Below are 15118 nucleotides of genomic sequence, written 5' to 3'. Positions count from 1 at the left end.
GAAACTATTTGTTCTGTAAGCCTTCACCTGAAGTACAATAAAAAAAAAAATGAAAAAAAAAATTATCTTCAGCATCATTTTATTTGCATGTGATATGAATGATATTGTTTGACAATTTCCACATTCCATTGGGGCACCTTTCTTTGGAATGGTAAATTATATGGATCTCTTCTAGCCAGTTGGCAAGATAGCTTCTTCCAAAGTTCTTGGTATAGACGAGTGAGTGCTGGCAGCATTGCATTTGTTTTTTGAAACATCTCAGTTGATATTCTGTCAATTCTTGGAGCCTTGTTTTTTGCCAGTGCCTTCATTGCAGCTTGGACTTATTCCTTCAGTACCATGGGTTCTTCATCATATACTACCTCCTGAAATGGAAATGTCGACCAAAAAGATTTAGGACAGTGATTCTGTGTATTCCTTCCATCTTCTTTTGATGTTTCCTGCGTCGTTCAATATTTTGCCCTTAGAATCCTTCATTTGTGCAGCTTGAGGGTTGACTTTTTTCTTCAGTTCTTGAAGCTTGAGAAATGTTGAGTTTGTTCTTCCCTTTTGGTTTCCTAACTCCAGGTCTTTGCATATTCATTATAATACTTTACTTTGTCTTATCAATCTGCCATTTCAAATCTTTTGTTCAATTCTTTTCCTTCATCATTTCTTCCTTTTGCTTTAGCTAGTCTACATTCAAGAACAAGTTGAAGAGTCTCTTCTGACATCCGTTTTGGTCTTTTCTTTTTTTCCTGTCTTTTAATGACCTTTTGCTTTCTCCATGTATGATGTCCTTGATGTCATCCCACAACTCATCTGGTCTTTGGTCATAAGTGTTCCATGCATCAAATCTATTTTTGAGATAGGTCTCTAAATTCAAGTGGGATATAACCAAGGTCGTACTTTGGCTTTTGTGGACTTGTTTTAATTTTATTCAGCTTCAGCTTGAACTTGCATATAAACAATTGATTGTTCCATAATCAGCCCCAGGCCTTGTTCTGACTGATGATTTTGAGCTTCTCCATCATCTCTTTCTACAGATGTAGTCGATTTGATTTCTGTGTATTCCATCTGGTGAGGTCTACATTTATAGACACCATTTATGTTGTTGAAAAAAAAGTATTTCCAATGAATAAGTCATTGGTCTTCCAAAATTCTATCATGTGCTCTCCTGCGTCGTTTCTATCACCAAGGCCGTATTTTCCAACTACTGATCCTCCTTTGTTTCTGCCTTATGCATTCCAATCACCAGTAATTATCAATGCACCTTGATTCCATATTTGACCAATTTCAGACTGTAGAAGTTGGTAAAAATCTTGAATTTCTTCATCTTTGGCATTAGTGTTTGGTGTGTAAATTTGGATAATAGTCGTATTAACTGGTCTTCCTTGTAGGGATGTGGATATTATCCTCTAACTGACAGTGTTGTGTTTCAGGATAGATCATGAACTGTTCTTTTTGACAATGAATTTAACAGCCTTCCTCTTCAATTTGTCATTCTCTAAGTATTAGACCACACGATTGTCAGATTCAAAATGGCCAATACCAGTCCATTTCAGCTCATTAATGCCTCAGATATTGATCTTTATGCATTCCATTTCATTTTCGACAACTTCCAACTTTCCTTGATTCATACTTCATACATTCCACATTCCAATTATTAATGGATGTTTGCAGATATTTCTTCTCATTTTGAATCATTCCACATCAGCAAATGAATGTCCCAAAAGCTTTACTCCATCCACATCGCTAAGGTTGATTCTGCTTTGAGGAGACAATTCTTCCCCAGTCGTATTTTGAGTGGCTTCCAACCTCAGGGGTTCATCTCCCAGCACTATTTCAGACAATGTTCTGATGCTATCAGTAAAGTTTTCACTTGCCAATTTTTTCAGAAGTAGATTGCCAGGTTCTTCTTCCCAGTCTGTCTAAGTCTGGAAGCTCCACTGAAACATGTCCATCATAGGTAACCCTGCTGATATTTGAAATACCAGTGACATAGCTTCCAGCATCACAGCCACATGCAAGCCACCACGGTATGAGAAACTGACTGACCAGTGGTGGTAAAAACCCCTAAGTCAAGTTTTTCTTTTCCTTTTTCTTCCACTATGTGTTCTCATAGAACCATATTCTTTTCTTTTTTTCCCTTATTCATTCAATAAACATGTATCCTACACAGTTTAATTAGGTGTCAAGTACTCTTCCATGTAAGGGAAGTCAAGAAAACAGACAGGTGTTCCTGCCTTCAAGATTTCCTTAATCTGTTTACTGCATATCTCCCCCCTCTATAGTCCATATGTTCCACACAAGCATTGAGGCATAATTCCCATGTTGTTCTTACTATTGCTGTCCCAGCATCTTGCACAGGGTCAAAGAGCCCTGAGGATGTAGTGGTTAAGCACTTGACTGCTAACCCAGAGGTTGACAGTTCAAACCCACCAGCCATTCTGTGGGAGAAAGACGTGGCAGTCTGCTTCTGTAAAGATTACAGCCTTTGAAACTCTATGGGGCAGTTCTGTTCTGTCCTACAGGGTCACTATGTGTCTGAATTAATTCAATGGCAACGAGTTTGCATAGAGTCTGCCACATAGCAGTCACCTAATAAATATTTGCTGGATAAATAGAAAATCAGTGAATAACTAGAATGGAATTTAAAATTAGTCTACTTACTCTAAACAAAACAAAACAAAAAAAAACCAAACCAGTTACCATTGAGTCGATCCAACTCATAGCGACCCTATAGGACAGAGTAGATCTGCCCCATAGAGTTTCCAAGGAGCAACTGGCAGATTCGAACTGCTGACCTTTCAGTTAGTAGCCGTAGCATTTAACTACCATGTCACCAGGGTTTCCTACATGCTCTGGAAAATTATTTAAGAGGGTATAAAAATATAAAGCCCTAAAGGCCTCCAACCGAAGACATAGAGGGGTGGACACCTACCTGAAGATACTCTTCCATATTCAGACCTTCCAAGAGTCACAATCAGCCAAAAGGAAAAATTTCAGCAGACCCTGAGGATTTAAGGGCACTAGAAAATGCTGTTCAGCTCTCCAAAAAGAAAGAGATACAGAGAGAAGAGGGACCCTCTGGATCATGTTTACTAATAAGTATTTAACAATTTATTCAGTAATTTTTATGTTTCATCTTTTATGAACTAGGCAATGTGCTTGTTATTGTGTGCTGTCAAGTCTATTCAACTCATTGTGACCCTAGATGACAAAGCAGAACTGCCCCATAGGGTTTTCTAGGCTGTAATCTTTATGGGAGCAAACTGACAGGTCTTTTCTCCTGCACAGTGCCTGGTAGGTTTGAACCATAGACTTCGGTTAGCAGGCGAACACTTGACCATTGCACCACCAGGGCTCCTTTGACGTTGTGCTAGATATTGAGAAAGCCATTGAGTCTCTGTAAGGCAAACACGTATTTCATGTCCAGAGGAAGATGAATATACAGGGAGATCACGAATCATGCACATAGTATATGTTTTAAGGACTAAAGCAACACTACCCTTCCTCTCTTACTCTTTATTCTTACCCTGGATCCACCTGTCTGGTATATTACAGTATTGCATGCCCTTGCAAACGCCTATCACGGTACCAGATATTTAACAGATGCTCAGTAAAATGTTCTGTTGAGGAATAAATTGGCAGGATCCAGGAATGGTGCCTGAAATTCACCTTAAAAACACTAAAGTTTCCAAAAAGTTCGAGTTCCACAATTTTTTTTTCATTAAATGTGCTTTATATCTTTGTGAAATTTTCTTCTCCTAATATGAGGTACCACAAGGGACTCCACGGAGAACAGATGAGGCTGTCTTCTCTGATAGTCTTGAACAACACCAGCTCCATGGAGACATCAGCCCCTCTGGTTGTCTTGACCCCCCTGCTTCTTCCTCTATTCTGACCACAGTTCCCTGGCTGCCTTATAAGTTAGTCTCCAGAGATTCCTAGTGATGAGCTCTCTACCTCCAAAGGAACATACATTCTTTGGGTCTGTGTTCCTTCATAGTCTGCAAGAATTTAATTATTAATTGTTTCAGCTTTACTTCTGATAAAAATGACATCAAGTTGAATAAAGATAAGAAAGGGATATAAAAGAAAATCTGTGGATTTATGATAAAAATATTAAAAACCAATACTGCTTTTTACTGTGCCCTCAACTTGTGACATTACAGCTATCTCGAGTATTTTTAATGTCCATTTTATAATAAGTAGATAAGCTGAGCCAAACCACATTTATCATTTGTATTCATGTTTTGCATTATTCTACTAAAAAAATAGATAAAACAATTAAATTTATTTTTAAGTGAAGAAAGAAGTAATTGGGGCATATTTAAGAAGTCCAGTGCAAAGGAGAATGGAAAATATTACAGAATGAAATCTACCTAAAGATCATAAAAACACAAAAACTGAATAAATGAGTAAATAGCCCATAGAAAATATTATAGAAAATATTTCAACTACACCAAGAACCAAAGGTCAGAAGCAGACAAAAGACTCCCTAAGAGATGACAAGATTAACTTACTGATAGAGGACGAATTACAGATATTGTTAAAATTAAATTCACTGAAGATAAAAGTCCAGTGCCAGAAAAGGATGTGAATGTTCTAAACCAGAACACAGAGAAGGAAAGAAAGAAAATCGGGATCCTACTAAGGATACCAAAAAAAAAAACCCGTTGCCATCAATCAATTCCAACTCATAGCGACTCTATAGGACAGAGTAGAACTCCCCCATATAGTTTTCAAGGAGTGGCTGGTGGATTCGAACTGCTGACCTTTTGGTTAGCAGCAGAGCTCTTAACCACTACACCAGCAGGGCTCCCCTACTAAGCATAAAAACCAAAACCAAAAACAAAAACAAACAAACCAGTTGCTGTCGAGTCGATTCTGACTCCTAGCTACCCTATAGGACAGAGTAGAACTGCCCCATAAGGTTTCCAAAGAGCGCCTGGTGGATTCGATTGTCGACATTTTGGTTAGCAGCTGTAGCTCTTAACCACTGCGCCACCAGGGTTTCCCTACTAAGCATAGCAATGAAGAAATCAAAATATTTTGTGGTAAATCCCTCCTCCAAATTTCTCCCTCACTCGAATCCCCAAGAATATTTCTAAGTAAATTCCCCCAAGATTTGAATAGGGTTTACATAGAGAACAATGCAATACATGGAGAACAAAATCTTGAAAATGGACCACAGGCAGAAACTAAGCTCTAGAAAGAGATTTATCATGGCATATTAATTGAATGACACAAATTTATGACCATGTGGAATTACACAGAAGTATATAACTTGATTAGATCATAGCAACTATTACATCAGAATGTTTTCATCAATACTGATAGCATTAGGGCAGTGTCTATATTCATAAAATTAAGCAGTCTTCTTATAAATTTTTTTCAACTGTAATCTACATCAATGTGTATAGAAGATGAAGATTGAACTCATTTTTTTCAAGTTTTTAATTTAAGTATATTCAGACTTGAAAATCTAATTTTACACTATAAAAAAAAATGTCATTTCTGAAGTCAGGAAAAAGATGTACCATTAAGATTACCACCTTTACAAGTTTAGAGATTTTTTTTTCCAACTTGCCTTGATGTTGACTATTTTCTTGCTTAAGTAGAAACATCTCAAGGTTATTCTTAGTATATTTTCTTAATAAAGGAGGTAGACAATGGAAAATTTATATACTTTCTAGTTTATGGTGAACTGTGACTAAAACCAATAAAAAATTATGTATGTTAAATAAGATTTTGTATACATTTCAATGTAGAATCATTCAGTTTGTATGATACAAAGGAAAGATATGCATTTAATACAAATTTGGTTTTAGGAATATTGTTTCCTAAAATAAATGCCCTGAGGATTTTATAATTTAGAAATTACATATATCAGATGAGACCACATTGTTTTTGCTGTGGTAGTCAAATATTTTTAAATACGAGAAGAGTTAACAAGCGAGAGTAGGGAGCTAAATTATAAACTTAAATCATTTTCTGTGAGCCTTAGTAAGAGATTAGAATATTTTCAAATTAAATAAAGCAAAAAAAACCAAACCCTTTGCCATGGAGTAGATTCTGACTCATAGCGACCCTCTACGGGAGTAGAACTGCCCCATAAGGTTTCCAAGGCTGTAAATCTTTACGGAAGGTGACCGCCTCATCTTTCTCCCAGGGAGCAGCTGGTGGGTTCCAACCATTGACCTTTTGGTTAACACTTAACCACTGTGCCCACCAGGGTTCCTATTATCAAATTAGTTAATGCATACTCATAGGCTAAGCTGAAGCTTATGAAAATTCCATGAAAGTGAACTTTTCTAATTCATATTATAACCAAAATTACGAAGGAACTATTTAACCAATATTAGCAAGAAAGCAAACAAACTTTACTAACTTCAAAAATCGCCTCATAAGTAGCTTTTTACATATAACAGTGTGAAATAAAAATAATTTTACCTACTTATTAAGGGAGAAAAAAGATTGAATATAGTATCACTTGACTTGAAAGAGTTCATAATCAAAGAATTCAATTTTTTAACTAAATTTCCTTCCATATACTCCAGATTTTACTCCACTTATGAGAAATTATAGAAGATTCACTTAATTGTTGCCTCATGTTCTTATTGTCAGATGAGCTACAGGGACATAATAGAAAGGATGTGAAAAAATTGAATGAATAATAGCTATGGCCAAAAAAAAATTATAAAACCAAACTCGTTGCCATCTAGTCAATTCTGACTCATAGAGACCCTATAGGACAGAGTAGAACTGCCCTGTAGGGTTTCCAAGGAGCAACTGGTGGATTCAAATTACTGATTTTTTGATGAGCAGCCAAATTCTTAACCGCTGTGCCACCAGGGTTCCAAAATAGCTATGTAGTGGATCCAAAAATAACAATGAAATTTCAGAAAACATAATAGAGTAGGTCAGGTTTGGCACGGCTCCTATAAGCTGCCGTCTTAACACCAACACACACACACTCACACACGCACAAAAGCAATACTCTACCTACAACTCGCTGCTCTAGTTTGAACTAGCTTTAGTTTTCTTCTGCTTTGTAGTCAGTCTCAAATTTTCCTGGCCATCTCACGATTCTATCTGAACCCTGCCATGGTTTCCATAACCAAGATCTAGGCTCTCTGGAACATAGAACTGGACCACATCACAGCTATACCTACTAAACCATGTCTGCAAATAGACTCTGCCTGGGGACCACCTCTCCTTGCCTGATAATGCCCATCATAGCACTCTTACCATTTATTTCATGATCAAATATTTATTGAGCATTTATTAGGTGCCAGGAACTATCCAAATCACCAAAGAAACAAAGGCATCCAAGTCATATTTCAGATAGACTGACCCTAGTCTTGGGGCAAGAATTAAAAGGAATTACCTACAGACAGACTTCTTGTCAACACCTTGAACGTATTAGCTTCTTCTATCCTATGTGCTCAATAAAAATGGAATATTTCAAAATTGATTTGCTAGCCATTTCCCAACAGAACGAGAAAAGAAAGAATGTGGTTGCTAGTGGGAAATCTTAATCACTGTATTGGCTCAACTCTCTCCCCTAACTTTATCCCAGTCCCGAAGGCTAGAGCATTTCACCTTAACAGCCTAAAGAGTGACTCCAATAAAACATAAAGAACAAATGAGGCTGGGTCTTGACTTTTGAGCTTCAAAAGCTAAGGTCTTTCCAATACATAATACAGAAAGTCCACAATGTCTGCAAAGATAGATAACATTAAATTATATTTTTAGAGATAGAAAATGTCCTTGATGACATGATGTATATTCCCCTAAATTTCTAGAGTTTGTGGAAACTGAAGATTTAGAAGATGACTCAGTTACTCACTAACCTAAATTTTTCCTGCTCTTTTTATTTATTTATTTATTTATTTATTTATTTTCAGCTGCTGTTGAGTTGGTCCAGACTAATAGCCGCATGAACAGCAGGATCACACCAGGACTGGCTGATTTTTCAGAAGTAGATTGCCAAGTCTTTCTTCCTAGTCTGCCTTAGTCTGGAAGCTACACGGAGCTTGTTCGGCATAGCAGTACACAAGCCTCCATTGACAGATGGGTGTTGGCTGCACATGAGGTGCATTAGCTATGAATGAGCCCAAGTTTCCCTCATGGAAGGCAAGAATTATATCCATTTGATTGATAGTGTTGCTTTTATCTTCTATACTGATTTTTATTTACTTGCTTTATCAGTTCCTGAGACAAAGTGTTAATATCTTTTGCTATTACTTGGATTTTTCTATTTCTATCTTCAATTTTGCCTGCTTTTGCTTTATGCTCTGTTATTATGTACATACATATTTAGGATAATTGTGTTTTTCTGACGTTCCTTTTTATCCTAACCTCTTGTGATACTCTTTGCCTTGATGTGTACTTTATTGATACTATACCAACTTTCTTATAATTGTCATATGTGTGGAATGTCTTTTTCTACTTTTTTACTTTCAACTTACCAGAGCCTTTGTATTTAAAATGGGTCTGTTGTAAACAGTATATACTTGAATCTTGCTTTTTATCCAGTTTGGTAATCTTTGTCTTTTTGTTAAGGTCTTTAGTCCATTAGCATTTAATGTAATTGTTGATTTGATTGGTTTAAATCTACAATCTGGCTATGTTTTTATTTGTCTATTCTTAGTGTTTTATTCTTGTTGTTGTTCCTCTGTTGGGCCTCATTTTTGCTGTTGGCTTCTTGGCTATATCTCTTTCTATTATTTTTAAAGGTTGCTTTAAGGTTAACAATATGCATTCTTTACTTTTCAGAATCTATTTAGAGTCAATATTTTATTTTAAACTTCATACTTCAACCTTGACAGCTGACACTGCACGCTTTCTACTTCACTCTTTTCCTATCTTATTTATACTGGGCTCTTCCAATTTTCTGACATACACTTCACAAATCTATAATCCATAAACAGTACCATTTCATTTTTCTCCCCTGTCCCTGAAATTCCTGCTTTGTGGGAACAGGCCTATCCTTATCTGTAATATTGCCTGTTGATGTTATAGCCCTCCTAATTTAATACAAACACTTTTTATTGTGGGTTTCTATAGGGTCGCTATGAGTCGGAATCGACTCAATGGCAACAGGTTTGGTTTTGGTTGGTATAGGTAATGCTTGAACGTCAGAGTGGAACTAATAATAGGAATTTGAATCCCCTCTAAAGAATATGATGGAAGTGAAGTTTGGAGGCCAGGGTAATAGAAGCAAGAGCTAGGCAGGAGACAAAAAAAAAGGGGGGCTTTAAATATGCTTAAAACAGCTAGTCATAGACAGCTATCTAAACTTTCTAATGTCAAAATCAGTCTTATCAATTAACTGTGTTCTGGCATCATGTGCTTTGCGTTAGAACTTGCTTTCTTCTAAGGATTTAGGAGCATCATAGCAGAATTTACTTTCTCTTAAGAATATTATAGATTCTTTCGTGAGGCCAAATTTTCAATCAATAAATATTTATTGAGAATTTACTATGTTCATAGAAGCAAAAATGAATGACACAATTCTGCCACTGACTTTCATACAGTCTAATGGAAGATATTACTACACAAATAATTGTATTGCAAAGCAGACAATTACGTTATGAAAGAACCTTGGTGAATGTCCAAAGAACTGAGAGGTAACATGTTGTTGTTGTTAGGTGCCGTCAAGTTGGCTCTGACTCATAGTAGCCCTATGCACACCAGAATGAAACACTACCCGCTCCTGTGCCATCCCCACAGTCGTTGTTATGCTTGAGCTCATTGTTGCAGCCACCACGTCAATCTATCTCATTGAGGGTCTTCTTCTTTATTGCTGACCTTCTACTTTACCAAGCATGATGTCCTTCTCCAGGGACTGAATTCTTCTGATAGCATGTCCAAAGTGTGTGAGACATAGTCTCACCATCCTTGCTTCTAAGGAGCATTCTGGCTGTACTTTTTTCAAGACAGCCTGGCAATTTAAAAAAAAAAAAAAATCAAGGAGCAGGTGGTGTTTAGACTGGACATGAGAGAATGGGAGGGATTTCTGCAAGTAGAAATGAAGGACTTTACATAGGAGAAATAGTACATACAAAGGCATCCAGTAGAAAAACGGGGAGATACTGGTAATGTCTTAGTTCTTAAGATGATTAGGGATTCACAAGTATTCATATTATTATCATGTTTTGTAACTTAAATTTATGTTACATACATTCTCTTGGATAAGTAAAATGATATATAAGAAATCAATGAATGGTTGATGGAGATGAGGTAGTGGAAGAACATACACTTTTAAAGTAGTTTAGAAAGGAGAGGTAAAATCATAAGGGTTAAAGTTTATTGAGCACCTACTCTGTGTCAGGCCTTGGTAGCACAGTGGTTAAGGTCTTGGCTGCTAACCAAAATGTCGGCAGTTCGAATCCACCAGCTCTCTTTGGAAACCCTATGAGGTGGTTCTACTCTACCCTATAGGGTCGCTGTGAGTCAGAATCTACTCGACAGCAATGGGTTCGGGTTTGTTTGTTTTTTTATTTACGCGCCAGGCAGTATGCTAAATTCTTACATGTTATATTGCCCTTTAATCCCCACAATAATGATATACATGAATCCTTTTAGTTTCAGAAACGCATAAAATTAAGCTTAGAGAAATTAAATTACTTGCTCCAAGTGATTCAGCTAAGAAGTATTGTGGCAAGTAGAAAACACTGAAAGACTTAAAAGGAAAGCTCTTACATATACAAAAGAGTGATGTAGTTTGAATAAACAAATAGAAGACGTAGAAAAAAGTAAATACGCCCAAATGTTATCAGTGATTTTCTCTGTAAAGACTACTAGTGATTTTTATTTTATGTATTTTTTATAGTTTTTTGTATTTTTTTCTTCTACAACGAGCATAATCAAGAAAAAGTATCATTTTTTTTAAAAGAGAAAACAGTAAGTTAGAGAAAATTAATCATGTTGTCAAGCAGAGTGGAGGAATCAGTGGAAATGGAGCTGGGCAAAGTACTACCACCTGTGTGAGGGACTGGGTTCAACAAGCCATCATTTATTCATTCAAAAAATATCTATTGAATTCCTGCTGTGTGCCAGGCAAGACAAAATGAGAATGAACACAAGAAGACAGGATGATTAAGGGTACAAGAGGAATGAAAAGGAGAGAATATTCATGAAACAATTTCATGCTCATCAAAGAAGAAAGTGAAGTTAGTGACTAAATGTGATGGTGGAGGTGAGGCTGAGGTCTTCAGGATGCGCAAGAACATCTGATACAGTCAATGTGGTCTGCTTTGGAGCCAGAAGCAAAAGTAGAGAAGGCAGAAGACTGAGGCTATCCAGAGTTAAGGATGTCAAGATGGAAGCAGGAAAAGGGCATGGGTTAAAGAGATAAAAGAATTTTGAGGCCAAGAAGACATGACAGCTTCTGAACCCAAATGTAGAGATAAAGACCGCGATCCTGGGCTTAGTCATGGGGTTGAGGTCGGGTGAGGGTAGGTTCCTGAAAAAAGCGTGTTGATGCAGGTAGGTGGGCATAGATCCAAAAGACATGCCCGTAAGTGGTCATTAATGAGCAACAGTATAGAAGCTCAATGAAGCTAGTGGTGGAAACCCAATAAGTAAGTGATCTGCTCAGAGTTCTAATTTAATTGGAAAGAAGAGGATTAATCCACCACAACCCTACTCTGACACTCAGATAAATTTGAAGCAATAGTTTCAGGGTATACTCAGAATTTTGAGATAACATGGAAATTGTATCCTGAAGTTGCAAATAATAACTTTCTTGGTGGAAGTCACCCATCTGTAGTGAGTACGGTACGTTTTCGTTGCCAGGCAAATGGGAGTGAAGTGCACCGCAGTCTTCCTGTGTGTCACATTCTGTCTTAGTTAGCTAATCTATCAGTTAATGGGACACACTTAATCTGTTCAAAGACAATCAAGAGCGTTCCTCAGCCCATGCTGGTTCAGCTACACTGATGTGCTGCTGTTCCAGCGGCAGTCCTGCCCAGACAGAATTCACTCAGCGCCGAGGTACAGAGACACTGCCTTATTTGTTTTAGCAATAATTGTCTCCCTGCCCTGAAAGAGGCCCTAAAATTGCTCCTATGTTTAGAAACAAGATTGCTCTGTTGAAGCTGCCGGTCAGAGAATCTCACCTCTTTGTAGAAGTCTGTTATTCCTAGGGCCCTATTTCCTAATTTAGTCCTTTATGGTGTTTGATCAGTGAACAGACATTTTTGTTTGATGTAGACTGAAGCCACAGGAACCCTTAGCACGTGTGCCTGCAGAGGCAACTATGGCTGCTCCCCATAAGAACAGTCATTGTGGAGGTCTTATTGCCCATGACTCTGGCTAAATACTATGACACATTCAAGTTTCTGATTGTTTTGACAGAATAAGAAGGGCAAAGTCATTGCTACAGAAAGCGGATTTCAAGTCAATACACGAAAAGTGAATCCATACTCAACAATTCTCAACTGCATACATCAAGAGAAAAACCAAAACAACCCATTACCGTCAAGTCAATTCTGACTCATAGTGACCCTATAGGTCAGAGTAGAACTGCCCCATAGGGTTTCCAAGGAGTGGCTGGTAAATTAGAACTGCCGACCTTTTGGTTAGCAGCCCAATGCTTAAACCACTGCACCACCAGGGCTCCTCAAGAGGAAAAGGTGGCCATTAATGTTTATTGAGTATCTCCTGGTGATTGAAGAAGGAGTTTCCTGTCCATCCCTGCATGCTCTCCCCTTCATGTGCCCAGGAAAGCCACCAAAATCTTCCTGAAACTCCACAGCAACCAGGACTTCTCACAGAGGACGTGTAAGCCACTCTTCAACCCCTGATTTAAATTGCTTACAAGTTAGTTCTTAGGTTCTTAGTAAATATTTCCCATTAATCTAACCTTAGCCCAGACTTTTAAAATCCCAGATAGCTAGTTCACTATTTACATTAACCATATGTTCTCTGACTTCACACACCACAAAATCACCACTGGTATTCAAGGATGTGGAATCCATGCGACAGTTGTATACATAGACTGACTGTAGAGATTTTGTATTTTATCATGCCCAATCTCAATTTACTGTCACTCTAAGTAAGTTATGATGAATAAAAAACTTACTCCTTGCCTTAAAGACATCTGTTTTTCCAACAGAAATTCTCAACAAAATAAGGTAAGGGTTTCCATGCCAAAATTAAAGCTAGATAGATTTGTTTAAATTTTAAAGTGAAAAAATTACTGCATATTTTGTTTGCTGCTCCCCTACCCACCACAAAACGTCTCATAGTGTTCCTATATCTCAGTCAATGGCAACTCTATTCTTCCAACTACTCAGGCCCAAAGCCATGGAATCATCCTGTACTCCTCTCTCCAATACATCAATCAACCCGGTTGACTCTACCTTCAGAATATATCAAGAGTCTGACAACTTCTCTCCACCTCTGCTACTTCCACCCTGGAGTAAGCCATCACTGTCTCTCACCTAGACTGTCTGCTGTAGCTTCCGACCTGGTCTTCCAGCTTCTATTCCTTGCCTCTCCACTCTTCAACCACAGAGAGATCCTTTTGATATGTGTGCAGGTCATGTTCATTCTAAGACATTCTCCACCTTTCTAAGACAAAAGTCGAAGTCCTCATCTTCTCTCTGACACCATCTCCCACCACATGCCCTCTGGCTCATTCTCTTGCAGCCTTTGCTTCAAACACGTCAAGTCCACTCCCACTCACCATTCTCTCTGCCTGGGGTGTTCTTTCCCCAGATGAGCACACAGCTTACTTCCTCATTTCCTCCAAGTCTCTTCTCAAACGCCATCTCATCAAAAGAGGCTAAATCTCACCACGCTATGTAAATATCTACAACCTCTCTGACCTCGTGCCCTATCACCCACTCCTGCTTTATTTTTCTTCATAGTGCTTATTGCCCCTGACATATTACATATTTATTTATTTGCTTATTGTATGTCTCCTTCAGTATGTGGCCCATAATAGGCACTTAATAAGTATTTATTAAATAAATGGTAATAATAATAACAATAACCATCTCTTTGGCCTCTGGATTTCCTGTTCAGCAGTACTAAGAGATAAAAGACCATTTGAAAAACTGGTAGCTTCAACATAGGAGCCAGGGCCAACCACCCAATAGTAATAAAACAAAAAATAAAATGAACTACGCTCACTTTCCGCACTTTAAGTCTAAAGAATAATTACTTTAAAACTTGGTAATCAGTTTGAACAGGAAACGCATCTATATATCTCCTACAAACATTGAATGTGAGAGCAAACCTGAACAGAGCTGACAGTTCACTTGTCTTACATCCTGTGGTGACGCTCTGCAGACGCTTGGCAGAAGGCTTTCACCTCTTACATGGGAAAGAACCATACAGGTTGGGTTCTCCCTCATCATGCTTCACCCAATACGTCAGTTATAATAGCGTATCTCTCTGCCCATCGACATTTCTCTGCTATAGCAGGTTGTTCGTGTTTTTTGTTCCATTTTCTGTCCCTTTCACTTCTGGCACAGCCCAGACCAAGCAAATGGAAACTTGGGGCTCCCCGGTCAGGGGGCAGCTTCTGGCCGTGATGCGAGGGGTGACACTAGTGAGGGGTGAGGATCAATAATTGAAGAACTTTGGGAAATGCTGAGGTTTTAATGAAGAATTACCAAAACTGTAGCCAGAGAGAAAGCAACAATCAGGGAAAAGGAAGTCCCCTCAAGGTGTCAAGTGACAGGAATATGGAAAAAGTCTACTCTTTATTTGTCAAACACATGCCTGGTATTGGAGTTTAAAAAAATGAAGGAAAAAAGATACTTTCAAAGTCACTTCCGAGGTTCACCGTTCAGCAAGGGATTGGCCAGCCCCATAAAACAGAACAGGACTAACGAGGCACAGCAGTCCAGGGACGAAGACTAGGAGGCAGAAGGGGACAGGAAAGTTGGTGATAGGGAACGCAGGGCTGAGTAAGGACAGTGTTGACATGTAGTGGGGTAGTTAACCATTGTCATAGGGCAATATGTGTACTGTTTAATGAGAAACTATTTTGTTCTGTATACCTTCACCTAAAGTGAGAATAGCAGCACAACTGGAAGAACATAATCGATGTCACTGAATTGTGCATGTAGAAATTTCTGAAATGGTGTATCTTTGACTATGTATATTTTCA

Source organism: Trichechus manatus, unplaced genomic scaffold, assembly GCF_000243295.1.
Source record: "Trichechus manatus latirostris isolate Lorelei unplaced genomic scaffold, TriManLat1.0 scaffold00225, whole genome shotgun sequence".
NCBI lineage: Eukaryota > Metazoa > Chordata > Mammalia > Sirenia > Trichechidae > Trichechus > Trichechus manatus.
The sequence above is the reverse complement of the archived record's forward strand: the minus strand, read 5'-3'. Positions refer to the sequence as shown.